Source organism: Lithobates pipiens, unplaced genomic scaffold (assembly GCF_037356315.1).
Source record: "Lithobates pipiens isolate NorthernLeopardFrog02 unplaced genomic scaffold, aLitPip1_a1.2 Scaffold_13, whole genome shotgun sequence".
NCBI lineage: Eukaryota > Metazoa > Chordata > Amphibia > Anura > Ranidae > Lithobates > Lithobates pipiens.
In genome coordinates, this window is record NW_027507718.1 from 512,263,170 (window position 1) to 512,279,558 (window position 16,389).

The following is a 16,389-nucleotide window of genomic DNA, read 5'->3' on the forward strand; positions in this document are numbered from 1 at the left end:
CACATTCAGCAAGCTTTTTCTTTTTTGGTATACTGAGTTGGGCATGGGTAAGGTGAACAAAGAGTGCATAATTAAGTCTATAGATGCAGGTAGAGTGAAGATGGGAACCTTGGGATATAGCATTACAAGTTCAGGATTCCAGATCAGGTTCTTGCAACCGGATGACCCATAATGAAACAGCGGCATATTAAAAATACAAAAAGTTACCAACGAATGGCCTGTGCCTCATATCTATTGGTTTAATCACTAGGTTTCACAAATTTACTTGAGTGAAACTTCCATGTCAAAAATTCTTTGCTTAAAAATGGCAGAACTCCAGCCAAAAACAAGATAAAATAGCCTATTAAACAAAAAACAGCTCTAGTTCAAAGATTACACCTGCAGCATGTTTTAGATATCTTCAGTCAGGTAGTCAGCACAATTGAACACAGTAACTATGAGTCCAGGTCATTCCAAAAAAAAAATCGGTAAGGGATTAACTTTTTAATAATTCACTTTTTTCTTAAAGTGTTCATGGACAGCAAACCCTGGGAAGTATCCTCATGTATTGCAGCATCATCAGAGCATAGTATTGCACAAGCAAAGCTGCTGGCATATAAAAACAGGTGAACATACAGGTTCTATGGTGTTCCTTGTCTGTGCACACAAGTTTCACACACAGACTTGAAGTTACATGTTTGATTGTTCCATCTGACAGTCCTACTGTATAATCAGAGACATCTTTTTTTTTTTTAAAGATCCTAAATTATGGTTAGTTTTCTGAGACATTGAATGCCATTCCATTATCACCCTGAAACATTAACCATGGTCAATGCCATGAAATCTTGTGTTAGTAAGTTGAAGACCCTGATACTGCAAAAGCTGTTAAATCTACTAATATATCCATCATCACTTCTGCAAAGTCTGATGGCTGGGCTCCTTTCAATAATTTAGGCCAACTGCTGAACCAACAAGTCCAAATTATGGAGAGATCATTTACAACCTCAATTCCCTAAAAGTTAGGACGCTGTGTAAAATCATGACCTACTTTTGGTTAGACATATAATGCTCTTTGTTGTGTACTCATTGCTGTCCCACATATTTGTTAAGGCACATCTTCAAGTCATATGATATAATTCAACTCTGTATTCTCTTGTATGTCTTTCTCTTGCTTCCACTTGTTCTGAGGAAGTGAATTTTCTGTCCAAATGTTGTAAAATTAAAAAAAAAAGCCATTTTGAAATTGATGGCAGCAACAAGTCTCAAAAAAGTTGGGACAGGGCCACGTTTAGCACCACCTCTCCCTTTTAACAACACTCTGTAAGTGTATGGGAACTGAGGAGACCAGTTGCTGGAGTTTTGTGAGAGGAATGTTGCCCAATCCTTGCCAGATATAGAATTCTAACTGCCAAACAGTCCTGGGTCATCTGTCCTATTAAGATGAGCCAAATATTTTCAGTTAGTGAAAGGTCTGGATTGCAGGCAGGCCAGTTAAGCACTCAGGCCCTTCTACTATGAAGCCATGCTGTTGTCAGATTCAGTAATGCGGCGTAGCATTGTCCTGCTGAGATATGCAAGGCCTTCCTTAAAACCCCCCCCCCCCCCAAACCATCAGACACGCCAGCTTTTAAACGGAGCAATGATAACTAGTGGGTCGGTCGACCAAGCTAAAAAAAAATTGGCCACCCTTCAGGCTGACATCCGATATTCTGTACATTACCATCACTTGCAACTGCCACCCAGATGCAGCTCGTCACTACTTACACTACTTCTGGCAGCCTCTCCCAATCGGCGTCCGAGCGAGTAAACTTCTACATGCGGCCGGTGAGAGGTGACATAACTATTTCTGCTCGTCCGCAGCTCTGTCAAGAGCAGCCTTCGCAGCCCTGCTGTCGGGGCGGAACAGCAAAGAGATGTCAGCTCTCTGCTGCTGACAGAATGTCAGATTACAGTGAGCGCAGCGACAGGGGGAGAAGGTCCAATATCGGTAAGTTTCTGACTGATACCAGTTTGAATATCAGCCCCCAATAATCAATGGCTCTGATAATTGGTTGACCCCTACTGATAAACCAGAAGGCCCCTCTCCAGAGGACGCAGCACCCATGGTTGCCAAAAAGAATGTCAGATTTCTATTTGTCTGACCACAGAAAAGTTGTCCACTTTGTAACAGACCATTTTAAAAGGAGCTTTGGCCCAGAGTAGACAGCAGTTTTTCTGGATCATGTTCAGATAAGTCTTCTCCTTAGCATGATAGCGTTTTACCTTTTATTTTTAGAAGGCATGGAAAACTGTGCACACAGACCGTGATTTCTGGAAGTATTCCTGAGCCCATGCAGTGATGTCCATAACAGAAGCATGCCTGTTAAAGCAGTGCTGCCTGAGGTTCCCAATCATTAGCATCCAACATAGTGTTTCAGCCTTGCCCCTTGATCCAGATTTGCAGAATCCTTGGATGATATGTACCGTAGATGATATTTAAAATCATTGCAATTTTTTCTTTGAGGAAAAATATTGCGTAATTGTTCGTTCTCAGCTTTTCCCAGACTGGTGAAACTCTGCCCATCTTTACTTTTTAGACACTGACTCTCAATGATGCTCTTTTTACCCCCAATTAGGTTACTAACCTGTTGCCAATTAACAAATTAGCAAAATGTTCCTTCAGGCCCAGTAAGTATCTGTGTACTGGTTCCAGGCTAAAATTTAAATTTTTGGGTGCTCATTTTGTGTCTCTTGATCTCTCCAATCCCCTCCCCCCCCATTGCCTTCTGGGATCTGTGTGTGCCCCAGAAGATGATGGGAAAGTGCAGCATTTGCATAGTAGGAAACTGGCTGTGGAGCCACAGTTATAATGCCTCCGCTTGCATCCGTGCAATCGGCTTTGGGGGGGGGGTTAGATTTAGATGCTGGAACTCTGCTTTAAAAAGTTTTTTTTTTTTTAAGTTTAAACATTTGATGTTTTCTATTGTGAATAAAATATGGGTTTATGAGATTTCTAAATCATTGCATTCTGTTTTTATGTAGATTTTACACAGCGTCCAAATTTTATTTAGAATTGGAGTTGTAGAATCAGTCAAAGTCATGAATGCAAGCCATTTATAACAGGGTTGTGAAAATCAAACTTGTAACAATTAGTATTGGTCCGACAGACTTATGACAACAAGCACTGAGTCTGCAGTTAGAAAAATGCAGGGCGCCATTGCTGAACGCCTGCTGAAAATACTAGTTTGCCTGGTTATCTCCGTCACTGATACTTTGAGACAATGATGTGATGGGCAGCGAGAAGAATCCTCTGGAGCCTATAACAAATTCCCGTTTACTGTGAATGCATGAAAACTGGAACATACAATTTTTGTCCCACTCAGCTTTATCCTTTTCAATAGTGCAGATTGTGTAAAATGACAATGTAAAAACATTCAAATCACTGCCTCTGTGACTTATCTTGCCTATCTTCTGCCAAAAGTTTGTAGTTCAAAGCATTATTCAACCCTCACTGTTAGCTAAACACATTAAGCACAATAAAACAAACCCCAGTAAACTATTTGTTAAAAATCTCACCACAGGATGAGGAGGGAGCAGCAGGAGAGTGCCTTGCCGGCCTAGGCTACAGGGCTGTGTGACAGCAACAACTCTAGGTCCCTGTGTGCAAGGGAGACGCAACAACTCTAGGTCCCTGTGTGCAAGGGAGACGCAACAACTCTAGGTCCCTGTGTGCAAGGGAGCGACAAACTCCAGCACACAACCTGTGACTGACTGCCTCAGTTCTGTGCCTTTGTGAAGGGGTCTCTTCCCTCCAATCAGCTCTCAGAGCTCTGTCCACCAAGATCTGCAGAGTGTAACTTCAGCTCTGCCCCCTGCTACCTGAAATTTCAGACAAGCTGTAAATTCTGGACTTTAAACGGCTGAAGAGAAGAGTGCAAATCAACAGGTAAAATTCACATAGGTCTCTCGTCTCCTCCACAGACAAAATGATTCAGTTTAGTTTCCTTCACCAACAGTATTATTCACCAGCTAGACTTTATCGAACGCAGAGGAGGAAAACGCCAATTTGCCACAAATGCGGGGGGGGCTGAAGGCACTTTTCTACATATGGTTTGGAACTGCGAAAAAGTGAAACCGCTATGGTCACAGGTGACTCAATTTATTTCAGATCACTTCCATATGCCAAATATCTGCTCTCCTTTGAGATGTCTTCTTGGGATCTTTGAGGAAGAGGAGATTAATGTGCACACACAACTTTTCCTCAGGATCCTGTTTTTTGGGGTGAAGAAACTCATTGCCAGACAGTGGATACATGAGGAACGACTGACACTGGTGATGTGTAAGAAGGTAATAAATGCAGATGTGCTGATGTATAAAATGACATATGAAGCTAGAGGGGCTCCTGAGAAGTTTAGGAAGGTATGGTTTTGATGGGTTGACTCTGAACATACATTGGCAGAAGTGTGATAGAATAGTGTGATATCTAGGAGTACCCCTTAAGCCTTGAAGTTGAGACGGTGACATGACAGTGGGTATACTTCTTGAAGTAGACATGGACAGTTTTTTTCTTCCCTCAGTATTTGCTGAACATAACATTGGAAAGCAGACACTTTCTTGGGTGGGTGGGAAGAGGTTTTTTTTTTCTTCTTGTGCAGGGATTTGTTTTATTTTTATGTTTGTTAAAATGAAAAACAACAAAATGCACATATGTTTTAGTGTATGATGATGGGTAGACATTGAAGGCTCAAATGTGTGAACATGGACATCTACAGGTTTATTGCTACTAATGCATGCTGATTTGTATACTACTTTTTTGTGCAATAAAAAAAAAAAAAATTAAAGCCTAAAAAAAAATAAAAAAAATTCACATAGGAGGGTTTGTTTCATCTGAGGCCGGGGATTTCACTGGGTATGTGAAGGTTTAGGTGAATAATGCAGTTGATTTTACAACACCCTGCCTGTGAGGAAGATGTATTTGCTGATATACAGTATTCACAATGACGATGGGCAGCTACACTTCAGTCAGTAACTGACTGATATCTGGATAGATTTGTATTCTATTTCTGGCAGCATACTCTCTCCAGCCCCAGGGTGTTTACAGCAGCACGCCCTTCAATTTCTTCTTGCAGCTGATGAAATGCAATGCTTATATTTGGTTTTCAGAAATGGCCAAATTATAGTTTAGCATTTACTGTAAGAGGCCATTCTGTTCTTCCATGGGGCTCTGCATCAGCCATTCGTCCCTCTGAGATAAGAAAACAGGAGACAAGTCTATTTTTCTGCTGGCCAGTACTGAGAAAGGTCAGACATGCAGCCCATGTCATTCCTAAAATGGTTTAAAGTAGAAGTATGCAAAAAGTTTTTAGTTATACTTCTCATGCAAGTCATGGGAGTGCACGTCGCTATGCAACCATTATTCAGATTCAGCTGACAGTGGGCTAGAGCCTGACATCATAGCCACCTTAGGCTATGGAAGGATGCCAACCAGATGCCCGATTGGCAGATCACTCAGCCTCTTAGCACAGAGTGCTAGAGGGGCGGGGCAGAGCAGAGAGTTGGTAACTGCACTCTGCTCCGTGAAGACCAAGAACTGAGTGATCGGTTGTCATGTGATAGTTTGATTCTCGGTCAGCAAACGGGGACAGCTGTGGTATTGGACCAATGTGGTATTGGACCAATGTGGTATTGGACCAATGTGGCATCCATGTAGGGAAGCAGGTTTATTTTTATTTTTTTTACCTCACACTATTCCCTTTAAAGCTCATGTACATCACTGCAATGTCCAGGTATATGGGTACATCAATTCCCCTTTAAAACTAATCTCCATGTTTTAGTGAAGTTTAAAAGATTACAATTAGATTTTTTTTTAGAATTAATTACCAAGGCGGATGCAGAATTGGTCGAACGCGGCATTTGCCCCCCCCCCCCCCGTTGGCGCCAAAACGGAGAACTGAGCAATCAAAGACCACTGATCGCTCAGCTCTCTGTGAGCTGTCTGCTCTGCCCCCATCCCATGTTCTCTGGAGCAACAAAAGAAAATAAAACCGCGCTGAGACCCCAAAAAAAAGGAAAATTAATTTTCTTACTTTATCAAGCAAGAAAAATGTCAAGCAAGAAAATAATATTTTTCTCAGATAAATATCCAAGAAGTTAATCTTAGAAATAAAATACAAATAGTCCAAAAAAATTACAAATGAATGTTTATGTTTATATAAGGCTGCTGCTCCACAGTGGGATACACACACATAAACATAGATGGAAAATAAAAAAAGAGCTGCGCCAAATAATATGAATCAAAAAAACCATACAATTATAAAGAAAAGTCCATGGAAAATTTGTTATCCAAAAAAGGAAGACGATCACACCACAGTGATTCCACACTTCCTTATCACTATAGTGTCCCACCACCGACAAAATAGTGCGCTTACCAGATGGTAAAAGCACAAGGAGCGTTTAGAGTACCAAGCCACAGACAGCTCCTCGCCTTCACCAGACACTTTATCCTTTATCCCTCAGGAACGAACGATCCATACACTGTAGCCGCTCCACATTCTCATAAGTAACCCAGTTTCACGTTCATAATGTAAAAAGAAAAGAAGCCTCCCATAGTGTAAAAAACTTCAATGCTCTTTTAATTAGTAGAAATACACTTGCATAAAAACAAACGATTTCCGCATGTAAAAACAAGCCGGCCGGCAAAAAACGAGAGCCCGTCCTCCTCTCGTAACACTTGGTGACGTCACAGCGTGCCCTTCCATACGCGTTTCGTCATACGTGACGTTTTTCGTCACGTATGACGAAACGCGTATGGAAGGGCACGCTGTGACGTCACCAAGTGTTACGAGAGGAGGACGGGCTCTCGTTTTTTGCCGGCCGGCTTGTTTTTACATGCGGAAATCGTTTGTTTTTATGCAAGTGTATTTCTACTAATTAAAAGAGCATTGAAGTTTTTTACACTATGGGAGGCTTCTTTTCTTTTTACATTATGAACGTGAAACTGGGTTACTTATGAGAATGTGGAGCGGCTACAGTGTATGGATCGTTCGTTCCTGAGGGATAAAGGATAAAGTGTCTGGTGAAGGCGAGGAGCTGTCGGTGGCTTGGTACTCTAAACGCTCCTTGTGCTTTTACCATCTGGTAAGCGCACTATTTTGTCGGTGGTGGGACACTATAGTGATAAGGAAGTGTGGAATCACTGTGGTACGATCGTCTTCCTTTTTTGGATAACGTAAATTTTCCATTTTTTTTTTGATTCATATTATTTGGCGCAGCTCTTTTTTTTATTTTCTATGTTCTCTGGAGCGCCAGGCAGTGGAGGGGGCAGGAGTGGCTGGTTTAGACTCCCAGCAGCTTGCTGAGGGCCTGAGCCGGGTGCCAGTCCAGGCTCCTGGGGTGATCCCAACCATATGGTCACGATCTTTACCCAGCCTGGACCAACTCTGACATCAGACAGCCCGTTAGCAGCGGAAAATAAATCGCAGGAGTGCAGAATGAACTGCATTCCTGCGATGAAGTACAGCTATATGACCTTTGGCTGTGCTTTAAATAGTTCTTTTAGACTAGATGTGCCCACTGTGCAATGTATAATACACTGTGTTCCTAGCAGCAAAACGAGGACTTCCCATCCCAACTCCTGGACAAAAATGAAGTCAGGCCGAGCGCTGCTAAGCCATTCACGGGGAGCTCTGAATTCTATGAATGAATACAAAGCTTCTTCCGATTGGCTGATGACATCACAACCTCCCACTCAGGAAAAAAACAACAACTTTGAATTCATTCATAGAATTCAGAGCTTCCTGTGAATGGATGAGTAGCGCTCAGCCCAATACGATTTAATTCCTGGAGCGGGGTGGGAACTTCCTGTCCCACTGCCAGCACAAAGCGCTGTATACGGTGTTGTAACTGAGGCAACACACAGTTTATACAGAGCACACACACACCAGGCACGTCTTCTAGTGAAGGTAATAGTTTGCCTGGAACAGCTTGGTCCAAACTAACTTCGGCTTCACATACACTAGCCTACACTGGCAGCCCCTGAACTTGAGTTTAGGAGCTTTTGGCGTTCTGTTACCAAACCTCCTAAACTCCACTCCATAAACGCCTGTGTGTCAACATACACAGTCATTTAGAAGAGTTTTGGAGCTGCTGTGTCTAAGCGAGCTTCAACCCTCCTCTCCTGAATGCAGAAGAATCGTGCTCAAGATAGGAACACTTTGACTGACTGCTGGCTCTGGAAAACACTAAATCGCGCAGCGTCTGCCCGCAGCAAATGTAGGCCAGTCATGAAGCCTAAAACATGGAGATCGGCTTTAAACCTAATTTTCACCACTATAAGCAAAACCATTTAGACAGTAGTCACCTTGGTGAGCACAAGTTGTACACTATTGCATCTGGCAAAAGCAAACTGCAAAATATACCCACACTGGAGGCATTCCAAGACTGACTTTTGGCTAAATGTGCACACACACACACACACACACACCTTTATATTAAAAAGTAAACTAAAGTAAACTAAATGTACACACACATTTATATTAAAAAGGTTTAGATTGGCATCTTAAGTACAACCACTAAAGCCAACACCCTCCCCTACATGTGTCTTCTAGGAATTTCTAGACAAACTTAAAATATCACAAAACATACAAATTCAGCAATTAATATTTCCCTACATGATGATACATTGAAGTACCAAGTATCTTAAATTTTTTTGCTTCTGGGTGATTGCAATATTTTGCCATAAATGACATGTCCAAATAAAAGAAGAACTGACACTCAGAAATATCACCAATGATACAAAATAGTGAAGACTGAACAAATTAAGAATAGCATACAGGAGGCACTTAGAGAGGATAATTCTCTCGAACAAAGCAGCAGATAACAGGGAAAAAAATAAAAATAAAAGCAGACAATGGTTCTGACCCTTTCTTACATCACCCAAAAATCAAACAAAAAAAAAGGTAGGGCTTTAGATGCACTTTAACCTGTAGCAATATAAAACAAACATGTATCCTTTACTTTGTTGCGAGTTCCAATATGTGGTTGGACTTAGAAAAACATTCCAGTTGGGGAGAGGTGGGGGGGAAGGGTTTTTGGGGTCAGCGGGGAATACAGACAAAACTTTAAAATTCCCCTACTCGAAGAGCACTGTGAGCCACACTAGCCACGCATGTATCTGTCAGTAATGTGCATGATAAATCCTCATTGTACTTTTTTTTTCAATCTTGTATTCTTAAAAAGGTGTTGATCACCAGATCCAGCAACAACTGTGTGTATATATTATATACAAGCACACAAATTATCTCATATAGCAATGCAAAAAAAATAGAAAAATTGTGAAACATGTCTAACCTGTACTGATTGCAAAGTATTTACAAGCCTGCGTTCCCAGGAATGGGCGAATTGTAAAAGCACTAGTTTGCTATTATTGAGGTCGAAGTCCAGCAACACGTGAAGGTCTGTCACAAAAAGTGGAACTATTTCACAATGAGAAGTTGTTGCACAATGCCATAGAGCGCTTGGGGGGGGGGGGGGGGGGCAGGGGCCGGAACCAAACAAGCCAAGTAAAGTTACGTAATAAGAAACGTGCAGCAACACGCTTCACTTCCCTTCCAGAACCATCTTACTAGCACCTTGGTCTTCCACACCGAGAACATATTAACTCCTTCATTTCATGATCAGAATAGGAGGAAGAGCAAGCCATCTAGTTTCTTTGGTGTCAAGAACATTTAACATGTCACCAAATCCTCCAACTGCCAGAAAGTTTACAATCCAGAAGAATGAGGGGAAGGGGGATGGTTTCTGCAGCGATGGCTGGACAATTTTTCTGAGAGCTCTGCCTCCAGTAGCCGCCAAAATCCTGCACATCCCCGGCAGCTCAAAGCCTCCCGACAGGTGCCCGGACATCCTCTGCACCCAACTGCTATGTAGATCCAGCGTGTTGACCTAAATCTCACAACTTGCTTGTCTATTCATTCTACAATAACCCCCAAGAGTGTAAATTAAAAAAAAAAAAAAAAACCTGCATTTCCTCCTGGTATTAGCTAACCTCAGTGGTTAGAGGTTAGCTCTTCTGCCTTGCAGCACCAGGGTCATCGCTTGGAATCCCAGCAGGTCACTACCTGCATGTTCTCCTTGGGCTTGCGTCTCCCTCACTCAAAAGACACGCTGGCATGTTCAATGGCCTTAGTGTGTGTACACATGTATGCATGTGTGATAGGAACACTAGACTGTAAGCTCCTTGAGAGCAGAGACTGATGTGAATGTACACTATTGTAAAGCTCTGTGTAAATGGTCAGTGTTGTATAAATACCTGTAATAAAATAAAAAACCCTGACTGCATATAATCAATGCCCCCTTCTGTTGTGAAGGGTCAGTGCAACTCACTGTAAAAACCCCCCTTCACACTGAGGCGCTTTTCAGGCATTTTCACGCAAAACAAAAAAAAGCACATATTTCCATTAAAATCAATGAATGCTTTCACACTGGGGCACTGCACTGGCAGGGTGGGTGAAAAAACGTCCCTTACCAATGAAAAATGGAAATCTCTTCAAAAACGCCTGAAAAGCTCTTCAAAAAGCACTCTGGTATTTTACTGGCAGTTTAGAAGCACCTCAGTTTGAAAAGGGCCACTTTACTTTTTTTTACGTTACAAAACAGGACATTTCATTAAACCCTATACACGTGCCGTGGTTGGAGAGTTGTGCTGCATTTTTTATACAATGCACATTGTGTGTTGTGAACAGGGTACATCGAGGACAATTCATTTCCCTGTGCCCTTGCATTTAACTAGGTCACGTGCCAAACACAAGGCCCACGGGCTGAATCTGGCCTGCCAGGACATTTCATATGGCCCTCGCACCTCTCCTACAACTGTGGCACTATCCTTGCCCCCACTTTGTCTTAGCAGTTGACTGAACTCCTCCACCAGATACTGCACTTCTCTGTGCAGCCGCCAACAGGCGTATCTTTGCCACTCCCAGCACTTGGCAGGAGAGAGGACAGAATTCTTCCTCCAGATCCTGTGCCTCTCTGCAGCTGTAGTACCCCCTTGTCTCCGCCTCCCGTTTTCAGCATTCAGCAGAACCTGGCAGCTGACTCCAGACCCTGCACTATCTGCTTTCCAGCTCCACAAGATAAGGGTGGGTGCACAGTAATATAAGGGAGAGTGGGGGGACAGGATGGGACTCTAGAATTATGAGGGAGGGGGGGATGCTCTTAACATCTAGTCATACAAATACAACTGACCCTTTGAGGGCAACCATAATGCTGATGCAGCCCACAATGAAAAATGAGTCGACAGTCCTGATCTAGCTAGGTCAACAGGCATGGTGTGAATGAGCCCTTAGTGTGACATAGCCCTGACTTCTCAGAGTGGGGGGAAGGGGGAACATAATGCATATGCCAGGCTGATGATAGTTAAAGACCTTCGCACACAAAAGAGGAAAAAGCTTTTCACCTTTGCAACTACCCATGCCTGGCCTGCTCCCTTTCAAGCCAAGAATGACAGCATATCCTGCTCCCACAATCCCCCAAGATATACACAGAACTTAACCCAGAAGGCTGCGGGAGCAGACATACACAGTGCTGGAGGGAGGACCTAGTGAATCCTCCTCATGGGAACCAAGGGTCCATCACCCGCGGGGTCCCCAACCAGCATCTTCTACCTGGATTCTTCAAGGTGCTGGTCTTTGGCTGTTTTGATTGGCCAGTGAGGAGATGCATTCATCCTGGCACACTGTGTCGGAATGCAAACTGAACTGCGCACCTTTATCCTGCAAGCGGATTGAGAACTGGCAAGTATTTTCCTGCAGAAGCAGCATTGTACGTCTGTGTCCACTGCCAACAGTGTGTAAATCTGACCAGCCTACTGCCAGATGGAATCGGTGAGCCACCTCATTGCTTCCACACCCCGGTAACGGTAATCTTAATTAGTTTACCTGGAGAACAGGTGAGATATATAGGGTCTTTTAGACCCCCTGAACTCACAGAACCGGTAAAAAAAAAAAAAAACCCACATAGGACACCAAGTCTCCTTTATGATGGGGAAAAAAAAAATTAAAGTTAGACCCAAGTACTTAAAACCCCCCCCCCCCCCACCAAAATGTTAAGCCCCCATATGAACATAAATACACGCTTTGAGAACACCTAGACAAAAACACTGATTGCGCTACCTAAGTTACTCGCCAGAGTTAGAGCAATAATTCTTGGCCCATTAGCCATGGCTCACTCTAAAACGGATGACCCGTAGAGGCATTTAAAGTGTCACTTATGGATAGTAGAACGTACTGAAGTTTGTCACCATTTTATGGCCGCACGCAATTTCAAGGCTTGACGTGTGCATTTACTCAGCGCACCCCAAATTTTATATTTTACCAAAATAATTTGATAACATTATTGCCTTTCTTAAATTACATTTTGTATTTGATAAACCATTGCGCTCACACTGACATGAAAAAATTTTTTTGCAAAAGCCAAACCTTTTATTCTCCAGAGCCTCAGAAAAATTTGTTCCAAGTCATTTACTAGCCCCCCCCCCCCCCCACCACCAGAAAAAAAAAAAAAAGCCGATTTTAACATGCTTGCAAAATGTCAGAATTGCCCCAGCAGGCAAGCGGTTAAGTAGAGCAGGAAGTATATACACTGCTAAAAAAAAAAGAAAAAAAAAAAAAGAAGAAGAAAGAAAGACAAATGAAAGGAACACTGTGAAAACACATCAGATCTCATGGGGAAGAATCTCATGCTGGATATCTATCCTGATATGGACGGGGTAATGTGTTAGGAATGAAAGGATGCCACATGATGGAAATTAAAAGCATCACCCTACAGAGGGCTGAATTCAAGGACACCCCCAAAAGCAAAGTGAAAACCTGATTCAGTAGGCTGGTCCATTTTGCTGAAATTTTATTGCAGCAACTCAAAACGGTACTCAGTAGTTTATATGAGCCCCATGTGCTCATGTCTGACAAAGTCAGGGCATAGTCCTAAAGAGACGACGGATGGTGTCCTGGGGTATTTCCTCCCAGATCTGGGCATCACCGAGCTCCTGAACAGACTGAGGTGCAACCCAGGGGGGGTCAGATGGACCGAAACACAATGGCCCAGAGGTGTTCTATTGGATTTAGATCAGGCAAACGTGGGGGGGGCCATTCAATGGCATCAATTCCTTCATCGTCTGGGAACTGGCTGCATACTCTCGCCACATAAGAAACCCAGAACCCACTACACCAGCATAGGGTCCAACAATGGGTCCAAGGATTTCTTCCTGATACCTATATGGCGGTCACTGTGCCATTATATAGACTGTAGAGGTCTGTGGGTCCCTCCATGGATATGCCTCCCCAGACCATCACCAATCCGGTTATGCTGCCTGTAACGATGTTACAGGCAGTGCAACATTCTTCACAACTTCTGCAGACCTGTCACATTTCTCACACGTGCTCAGGGTGAATCTGCCCTCATCTGTAAAAAGCACAGGGTGCCAGTGGAAGACCTGCCAATTCTGGTGCTCAGTTACAAATGCCAATCGAGTGCCACAGTGTCAGGCAGTGAACACAGGGCCCACTAGAGGACGTCGGGCCCTCAGGCCAGCCTCATGAAGACAGTTTCTGATTTTTAGGTCAGACATTCACATCAGTGGCCTGCTGGAGGTCATTTTGTAGGGCTCTGGCAGTGCTCACCCTGTTCCTCCTTGCACAAAGAAACAGATACCAGTCCTGCTGATGGCTCAAGGACCTTCTACAGCCCTGTCCAGCTCTCCTAGACTAACTGCCTGTCTCCTGGAATCGTCTCTGTGCTCTTGAGACTGTGCTGGGAGACACAGAAAACCTGGCAATGGCACCAATTGATGTGCCACCCTGGAGTTTAACTGCCTGTGCAACCTCTATAGGGTCCAGGTTATCGCCTCAAGCTACCAGCAGTGACACTGATCCCAGTCAATATATACTGCCCCTAGTGGTGCAGCCGATTAGGGTCCTTTATTGGAGGACGCACATATAGTGCCCCTAGTGGTTGAGTTGATTATGCCCCTTATTACCGTAGGACGTAGACACACTCAACGGCCATTTTATTATTAGGTACGCCTGTTCAAATGCTTGGTAACAGAAATCGCTAAACAGCCAATCACATGGCAGCAACTCAATGCATTTAGGCATCTAGACGTGGCAAAGACGACTTCCTGAAGTTCAAACGGAGCATCAGAATGGGGAAGAAAGGGGATTTAAGGGACTTTAAACGTGGCATGGTTGTTGGTGCCGGGCGGGCTGGTTGGAGCATTTCAAAACCTGCTGATCTACTGGGATTTTCACACACAACCCTCTCTCGGGTTTACAGAGAGCGGTCAGAAAGAGGAAATATACAGTAAGTGGAAGCTGTGTGGGAGGAAAATGCCTTTTTGATGTCAGAGGAGAATGGTTTCAGATAAAAGGCAGCAGCAGTAACTCAAATAACTGCTCGTTACAACCAAGGTGTGCAGAATACCATCTCTGAACACACTGAGCCTTGAAGTAGATGGGCTACAGCAGCAGCTGACCACACTGGGCACCACTTCTGTCAGCTAAGAACAGGAAACTGCAATACTGCCCTTAATGGTGGAGCCGATTATGCCCTTTACAGCAGACATTAGATATGCACTGCCCCTAAGGGGAAGAGCTGAATAGGACCTTTATTACAGCAGGAAGATTATATAGTGCCCCTAGTGGTAGAGTGGATTATACCCCTTATTGCAGCTGGAAGATATAGCACCCCTAGTGGTAGAGCTGATTCTACCCTTTATTAGAGCTGGAAGATTATATAGTACCCCTAGTGGTGGAGCAGACTCTACCCCTTATAGCTAATAGATTATATAATGCCCTTAATCGTGGAGCAGATTATATAGCGCCCCTAGTGATGGGAGCGGATTCTACCCTTTATTTACAGCTGGACGATTATATATCGCCCCTAGCAGTGGAGCGGATTATTCCCCTTATTACAGCTGGAAGAGGATATAATGACCCTTGCGGTGGAGCCGATTCCACCCCTTATTACAGCTGTAAGATTATATAGCTCCCCTAGCGGTGGAGCAGATTATATAGCGCCCCTAGTGATGGGAGCAGATTCTACTCTTTATTACAGCTGGAACCCTATATAGTACCCCTAGTGATTATATGGCGCCCCTAGTGGTTATAGGAGATTATATGGCGCCCCTAGTGGTTATAGGAGATTATATGGCGCCCCTAGTGGTTATAGGAGATTATATGGCGCCCCTAGTGGTTATAGGAGATTATATGGCGCCCCTAGTGGTTATAGGAGATTATATGGCGCCCCTAGTGGTTATAGGAGATTATATGGCGCCCCTAGTGGTTATAGGAGATTATATGGCGCCCCTAGTGGTTATAGGAGATTATATGGCGCCCCTAGTGGTTATAGGAGATTATATGGCGCCCCTAGTGGTTATAGGAGATTATATGGCGCCCCTAGTGGTTATAGGAGATTATATAGCGCCCCCCTAGTGGTGGAGCGGACTGTACCCCATGCGGCTACGTCGCACCCTCAGCATGTAGAAGGCTCTCCTAGTCATGAGGGAGAAGGAGAATCCACACACATGGATAAGGAATACAGAGGAACCTTCCTTCCCCCATCATGGCGGCGGTAGGAGGAGGTGAGGCCTTTCCTCAGGCCGCCATCTTCCCTCACGCACAGCACGGTGTAGTGTGGCGATGTGTATGATTACCTGATCCCACTGTGTCCTCCTCCTCTTCTTCTTTATCCTCCCCTACACCGTGTGTCGGTCCCGGCCTCTCTCCTCACCGAACGGCGAACACCTCCTCACCACACAAAGCACCGAGCAGACCGCCACCTCCGACACAGTGCGCGCCCACACACTCCAGGCTTTTTCCGGCGTGCGCGCGACCCTCAGCCCCGAGCGAATCGTAGCCGCCTCCTCCTCTGCAGCGTGCGCGTTCACCGACTCTAAGGATTCCCCCCCCCCCCCCGTGAGCGAGCGTGCGCGCCCCCCGCCCCTCGTTTATCTCAGCCTGTGGCACCCGCCAAAAGAGAGAGAGCGCGCGCCTGCAGGCTGCGTATGACCACCAGAGAGAGATCCTGCTCTGTCGCCATTTTGGTTGCTCTCAGAGTGTGTGTCAGTGGGCGAGTGAGGCAGCTGTGTGTGTGACCTGAGGTCAGCCTGAAATGGCCACAGAGGTGATAAGTGGCCCGTCACGTCTCCTAAGTATTCCCAGCACCTAATATGTCAGTAACACATATCCAACACCATTCTCCTCAGTCACCTCAGCACTTATCCCAGTCACCATTCATCCTCCCTGGTCAGCCAACAGCCCTCCACCTGCCTATTACAACAGGGCCTCCTATAGGGCGCTTACACACCGTACTGATGTGCGAGCGTCAGTTTTATGTCCGGAAATTACATAAAAGTGCAAAGATGGGCTGAATAATAAA

At 44.4% G+C, this 16,389-nt stretch overlaps 1 protein-coding gene across 3 annotated transcripts in view; it reads right to left on the minus strand.

Annotated features, from left to right (window-relative positions):
- The window catches only part of ZNF638 (zinc finger protein 638), a 71,352-nt gene extending 55,511 nt beyond the window's left edge, over positions 1–15,841 (minus strand). For all 3 annotated transcript variants that reach the window (XM_077478070.1, XM_077478071.1, XM_077478069.1), the window contains exon 1: positions 15,665–15,841. The gene's annotated coding sequence lies outside the window, so the exon portion shown is untranslated. The remainder of the gene's footprint in view (positions 1–15,664) is intronic.
- Between the last annotated feature and the right edge of the window lie 548 nt (positions 15,842–16,389).